Raw genomic sequence first — 6,385 nt, forward strand, 5'->3', positions numbered from 1 at the left:
TTGTCGAGGCTCGGAAGTAGCTACTTGCAGGCTGAGGATTCGTTTTAAACGGACGACCTTGGGAGTCCGTTTAATTGAATCCGAAGCCAGCAAGTAGCCTTCCAGCCGAGTCATATATAGTGCTTTTCTCAAAAATGGTGCAAGAAATATAAATATCATAGAAATATTTTTCAAAAGCAACTTTCTTACGTATATATTTTCACAGAAAAAAGTAGAAACAATTGAAAAAATTAGCTTTGCCGCCTTTTTATTTTTTTTTATAATAATAAATAGAAGTGTATTTTTCTGCCGAAAATACGCCAACCTATTTGAGACAGCTAAATAGTCGCGGTACTAATCATCTGTTTGGCTGTTTAATGGGCCTGTGCCTTCATTTGATATGGCCATTTCAACTTTTAAAAAGTTTGGAACTCGACAAATAATGGAATTTGTATGCAACATTGCAGTCCCAAAATCGAGACTGCAATGTTTTTAACTTTTTAATTTTTGACTGACCATAAACTACGCGCTTCGCAACCTATTTTTTAAACGGCAAAGTCGACTTTGCCGTCCATTTTTGAGAAAAATATTTTTACACACTTTTCAATCGTGGCTGAATGCCGGATGGGTCTGTGCCAAACCTGTCAAAAAGCGACAATATGGCGGACGAATCACCGTATTTAAGAATAATTTCTTAAAATTTTGTTTTGTCTTCGCAAGTGTGATGAATAACATTGTGTGTAACTCCGGTGGTAAGAATATTGCAAACTCGTGTCTTTAATTCACTCCAGCCTGCGGCTGTCGTCTCGTTTCCAATGTTTCACTTACCCCCCTCGTTGCACAATGTACTATTACTATTATTAATGGCATTTTAAACTGTTTAGTGAAGTCTGTTTTTTTCTAGTAAAGATTATTGTTAAGTTATTTTACCGTAAGTTTATTTTTATAGGCATTGGGTTTTCATAATGTGATTAGGTACAGTCGTCATCAGGTATATCGACTAAGGCGCTCACAAATATCTGATACAGCGGCCAAGGTATTCACAATATCTGAACACGCACTCTAACGCCCTGACAATAGAGGCGCTCACAAATATCTGAACACGCGTCTATTGTCAGGGCGGTAGAGTGCGTGTTCAGATATCGTGAATACCTTGGCCGCTCCGATATATCTGATGGCGACTGTACATGGTAGTTTTGTTATTATTGATTTTTATTTCTGTTTTATCTTATATAAATATCTTATGATATCTTATGATATATGATGAATCTTATGATATATGATGAATATCTGATGGCGACTGTACATGGTAGTTTTGTTATTATTGATTTTTATTTCTGTTTTATCTTATAGTAAGATTGTTCAGGGCAAAATATTGCAATGTATCTTGGTTTGTTACTTAGGTACATATATGAAATCAATAATTAGTCGTGTACCTATCTAATTAATTTATTTGATTTTGTAGTTAGATATGTGGGCAAACTACACAGTTATTTTATTATCATTAATGAAATACTCATTAAATTGTTTATATTTCGTTTTTTTAGCATTATAAAGAAGGTAAGCAATCTAATGACGTGTCATTATTGAAAATAGTTATTTGTACAACAAGAGATCAAAGCTTGATATTTCTTCGAGTGCTTATTTAGAGTCCCGTGCAAGCGAAAGATTCTATAATAGATTCACGAGCGTAGCGAGTGAATCTATTATAGAATCTTGAGCGTAGTAAGGGATTCAAAAGCGCACGAGATGTAAATAACTTTGATCTCGTGTAGTACACAAAATTTTTCACCCTAAGCAGTGAAAACATACCTAGAGGGACAGAGATAATAGAACCCAAGTATATCGAACTTGTATTAGACCCCGCATGTTGAAATGACATTTGACTATAAAGGTCACTTGAATGTCATTTTGTCTCACTCAGTGAGCAAAATCGCATTTTGCTCAATGAAACAGACACACTCAGTGAGCAAAATGCGATGTTGCTCACTGCGTGAGACAAAATGACTCAGTGAGCAAAATCGCATTTTGCTTACTGTTTTTAAGAAGCAAAGTACCCTTGTTCGAGCTGCTGAGGTGAAAACACTTTTGAAAAATAAGTTGTAGCTAACATGTAACAACTATACATATAGCAAATTTGCCACTATTGCAAAAATTCTTTATATTTTTGCTTTAGGTGAAGACATCCTAACATAAAGCAAACATTAAAGAAATTGTACAATTTCATGAATCAAGGTTGTCGAAGGGTTGACTAGACCTTCATTCTAGACCCGCGAAAGACAACATAAAGAATTTCTGCAATTTCATGGATCAAGCTAAATATATTGCAGGTTGTCGAAGGGTTGACTAGACCTCCATTCCAGAAAACCATTTACATTCTTTTGGTTTCTTAAGTATACCTAATAGTTACTATTTTTTAATAGCGTTTTTGAATAAAAAGACATATCAAGATTGTTTACCTTTTTTCTAATGCTAAATAACGGAGTATAGTTCTAGAATTGATTCCAAGATTACCCTCTTAGGTCATGATCTATAATTTCTGTGATGAAGCCTACTATGACCCGATTAAACCAGGCCTCAACACAATTAGAAAGAACAAACAAGGTATTGACAAGGCACACTTTAGTATTCCTGCTAACAAATATATCTTCGCAAGAAGAAAGGTTCTCGCTAGCTAAGTAACACAGCTCGAATAGACATTCGCGTTGCAAAAAATTCGCAATCATGCTAGCCTTATTTGATAAGAAAAAAATTAACATAAATCTATTCATAATAATATCGGCGCCGAAAATAAAAAATAAAAAGGAAACATAAAAATACATATACTTACATTTTATAAATGACTCCTGAGTGAAACGCAGACTCGTGAAAAAAATAAAGTCTCACCAACACTACAATAATGCGTTATTTCACCAGACTGGCGTCCATACACGCTTTTGTAAAAAAAAGCACATAAATGTTTTGCATCACTTCACAAGGTATATTTCTTTATAACACAATGTTAATGCCTCTACAAGTTACAAGTTCATAAAATGTTGTACACGCGCTTTGATTTCCACAAGGACGCTACCACGCAGGACCACAACACACCGACGTTTCAAATATACTGGACTGAGCAAGACCTGGCTGACTACCCAGATACAACTTACTCTTTCTATCCTACACAATTTTCAGGCAGAAATATATCTATCTTGCTCGCACAGCCTGAAAGAGAGCATAGTGAGAGTACTCGTAATACGTATAGGTCAATATCAAACCTCCTCGGGTTCTGGAGGCTGCAGTTAGGGTGGCCATGTTTTTTAACATATTATAACTTTTTTGATACAATAAAAAAAACGAATCTTAAGTTAATCATATCATAATCGTAGGAGGCTATTTAGTGGTACGTAGTATACTATTATAATTTACTCATACGATAGCAATAGGTATCGTATCATTTGTTGTAAATTAATGTACAAAAAGTAAAATCCTAAAGCTTTACGCAAGCGCTTGATATTGATTTATTGTTACGTTGACTTAGCTACTGTCTGAGAAAAATATGTTCGTAGATACTAGCCAAATGACTTCTTATAGTTAAAGTTGATATAAGTATTAATATATAATATACCACTGTGCGCAACTACGAGTACACGTAGACTTAACAAAGATGATGAAAAAAATGTGTACGCCCTACACGATTCGCCTCGAGTCGGCGACAGGACGCATGCGCGTTTTGAATCAAGCCTCGCCGAGACCAACACAACCGTACACACCCCGAAAATTAATTATTCGAAACACTACCGACCCGTTACTCAAATGATAGACATTATTCATGCCTTTTGCCATTGATTAGTCGCTGAAAGCTAACTTTCTAAAGGTACGCGTAAATCACTCGCAGTCGCACGTGTAGGGCACTGGACTGTGAGAGATTATAAAGGTTATATGTTACCTACGTTGTTGGCTCGCCGATATATTATGTGTATGTCCTTGTCGCACTGCCAGGGCAATTATACTACTTCGGTACCTCTGCAGCTCAAAATTATATAATTAAATATGTTCCTATGTGCATGATAATTCATGAAAAATAATAAACACTTAAAACAAATTTAGATTTAAATCGTTTATGACGACACTTATTTGTTAATGCTACACTAGGGACAAAGTTGATCGCCACTCTAGGGACAAAAAATGTTGTGGGGTTAGTTTAATTACTTACTAAATCTATATTTGTTCTAATACACGGTGTGGCCTGTAACACGAGCAAATAATTAAAACATAGATTGTACTCCTCAAACGGTGACACTTTTGTTCTACAACTTTTAAAAATTATGAAGTATTTAGACTCCCTATTTTTCATACAAAATAAATATTATTTTCAATGGACGCCATCGCCACGCCATATCATTGTGATTGACGTTGCCTGTCACGCCTTAAACATAACAAAATTCGCAATACATTGCGTCTTAGAATAAACTTTAAAGTGAATTAAAAATCAAACCCCAAGTTATTTTTAAAAGTTGCTGAACAAATGTTGGTCAGTATGAGGAGTACAGCCTACAGTTTAATTTTTTGCTCATGTTAGAGGCCACACCCGGTATATTATAATTGTTATAAGTACATATTTTACCATTTGGAGCAACTCGTTTTAAAAATATTTTCTCAAACATGCAATGAAATATTGATGTTATGTTCCTTATAATACGCTGCGAAGTATGACGTTTCAGGTGCGGCTAGGACAAAAGGTCGTTAATGGAATTTCATACACATCTTGCAGGCCTAGGCCGGCAAAGTCCTCTTTTTTAATTTTCATTTCACAGATATTTGTGACACAGCATCGTGGCATTCATCCATTAAAAAGAACTAGAGGCAGTATTTGCTTTATGGTTCGTAATGACACTCTGCCACTACGCCTATAAAAAAAACACAATAAACAATGTTTGCTATAATTTGCAGTTTCATTTGTATAAAATCAACATGAACTTAATAAATAATACATTCTATAATTGTATAATTTAAAATTATAAATTTAACTACACAAATAAAAACATTTAAAATATTTCATCTAAACGTTAGCGGTAAAAACGTTGGCGGATTTTAATAACTTGCTGCCTCTGCCGCCAAGTCAAAGACGAAGTATGGATATGGTTGCTTATGGCAATTTTATTATTTGATAAATTAAGAAAATGGCTTACAGTTTATTAGAAACAGTTTTGTGGCATATTTTAAATGAATGTAACTACAAATTCGTCAACATTATTGTTTACTCCGTGCATAAAGCAACGATGTATGTGAAACATGATATCAACATGAAAGACTATGTCAACTTATGTGACGAAAACGACAGTCAGACGGATACAAGACGAAAAAATCAAAGACACATGAAAATATACGGGTAGTAAAAATACACGACTCGTGTAAAACATACGCGTGATAATGATATAGGTACGTGTTGGTTATATTTTGGGTGTACTTTACTTTTAGTTTTTTCTATAAATAAAATTTGGGTTTCGTGGATTTTTTATTTTATTTATTTCATTGCATGTTTGAGAAAAGCACTATACACACCTCGGCGGGAAATGGGGTTGCCCGCGCTCAGGCCTATGCTATATGTCTATATGTCTTCGGCCGGCAACCCCTTTCGTCCCGGCCTCTGTAGTAATGTACTATTACAACCCCATTTTAACGTCCTTAACGGATACATTTTCATAAACTGTGAAGTTACCTACATTACCTGTTTTCAATATATTGTGTCTCTGAGATGTTTCTAGTTACTCGCTTTAAAAAATATTTCAACTTTCAAGTCCTCTTTCACTCCTTTAGGGGGTAGATTTTCAAAAACGCTATAACCTAACGAAAAGGTTATTTTAGTAACTTCATAAGGTTTAGAAAATCAACCCTCAAGGGGGTGAAACTTTATATGAAAGAAGAATAAAAACAACAAATTTGTAGGTGCCAAAAAAAGGGGCAAAACGCATAAAACGAACAAAGCATTATATTTATGTTTTTAAAATGCCAAATTCAGTTTTATTTAAAAAAGTCTACCTACCTATATCTTTGGCCATAATTCTATTGGTATGGAAAAGGCCACCGCCGCGCTGTATATTTTATTTGCGAAAAAAAGTATACATGCCCAGTTTGAAGTTAATACTTTTCAGAATAAAGATGAAATGGGCTAAAGTTGGCATTGGACATTTACGTCAGCGCCTTCGTGAGCTCGATCACATTCCCTCTCTATCGCACCAATAAATTAGTGCGAACGACATGGACAACGATCAAGTTTACGCAATTGCTAACGTAAACGTCAAGTGGTTTAGGTTATTAGTTTAGGTTAGGTTATTACTTAAGGACACGTAGGTAGAAACCGAGGGCGAACTGTGCCGCCGATGCCGCCTTTCCCCCCTTGTCTTTTTGGGGGGTAACCAAGAGT

At 35.1% G+C, this 6,385-nt stretch overlaps 1 protein-coding gene across 1 annotated transcript in view; it reads right to left on the reverse strand.

Annotated features, from left to right (window-relative positions):
* The window catches only part of LOC134804734 (neuroligin-4, Y-linked-like), a 45,031-nt gene extending 41,795 nt beyond the window's left edge, over window positions 1–3,236 (reverse strand). Inside the window, exon 1 of the mRNA XM_063777934.1 lies at window positions 2,810–3,236. The gene's annotated coding sequence lies outside the window, so the exon portion shown is untranslated. The remainder of the gene's footprint in view (window positions 1–2,809) is intronic.
* Between the last annotated feature and the right edge of the window lie 3,149 nt (window positions 3,237–6,385).

The sequence above is a fragment of the Cydia splendana genome, chromosome Z, assembly GCF_910591565.1.
Source record: "Cydia splendana chromosome Z, ilCydSple1.2, whole genome shotgun sequence".
NCBI classification, from domain to species: Eukaryota; Metazoa; Arthropoda; class Insecta; order Lepidoptera; family Tortricidae; genus Cydia; species Cydia splendana.